Raw genomic sequence first — 628 nt, forward strand, 5'->3', positions numbered from 1 at the left:
AACCGGCTGATCCGGTCTCTGTTCTCGGACCTCTGCGGAGCCAGTCAGTGTTTACCCAGGAGCCGGACAAAGGAGGCCCGGGACGCTTGAACCCGGAAGGGGGAGGGGAGCGCAGTCCCAGACCGCCGGGGAGACCTTTTCGGTCCCCTTCCCCGAAATCGACTTCTCACCCTTCTTCCTGAACGTGGGGGGAGGCGGCAGACAGACAGATGTCTCCCGCCCCTTCTCCCATCTAGTTCCGCAATTCATGCTCGTTGCCAAACGAGCGGGGAGTCATCAGCCAGGGAACGACAGAAGGGCCCCAGTCCCCCACCGGCAAGTCCGGGGAGGGCGCCCCGAGCAGCAGAGCAGAACAGCATAGCCCGGCCCAGAGACCCCTCCATCCGTGTTGACCTACTCCGCATTCCGTGCGCGCGGGGTGCCCGCTGCGGGCGGGGCCGCCAGGCCGTGCAGGCTTCACTGTAAGGCGGGCAGACTAGGGGTCTGTCCTCATTCACCACCCCGCTCCGCGAAAGGGGCCCAGGAACCCCGGTGCGGGTCGGTCCCTCCTCTCCAAGACCTCCACCCCGGACTTAGCTCCGTTCTTCACGGGACGCAGCCCCGGGGGCCTGGAAGAAGCGCAGTGGGG

Source organism: Dipodomys merriami, unplaced genomic scaffold (genome assembly GCF_024711535.1).
Source record: "Dipodomys merriami isolate MVZ:Mamm:240054 unplaced genomic scaffold, mDipMer1.0.p SCAF_27, whole genome shotgun sequence".
Lineage (NCBI taxonomy): Eukaryota > Metazoa > Chordata > Mammalia > Rodentia > Heteromyidae > Dipodomys > Dipodomys merriami.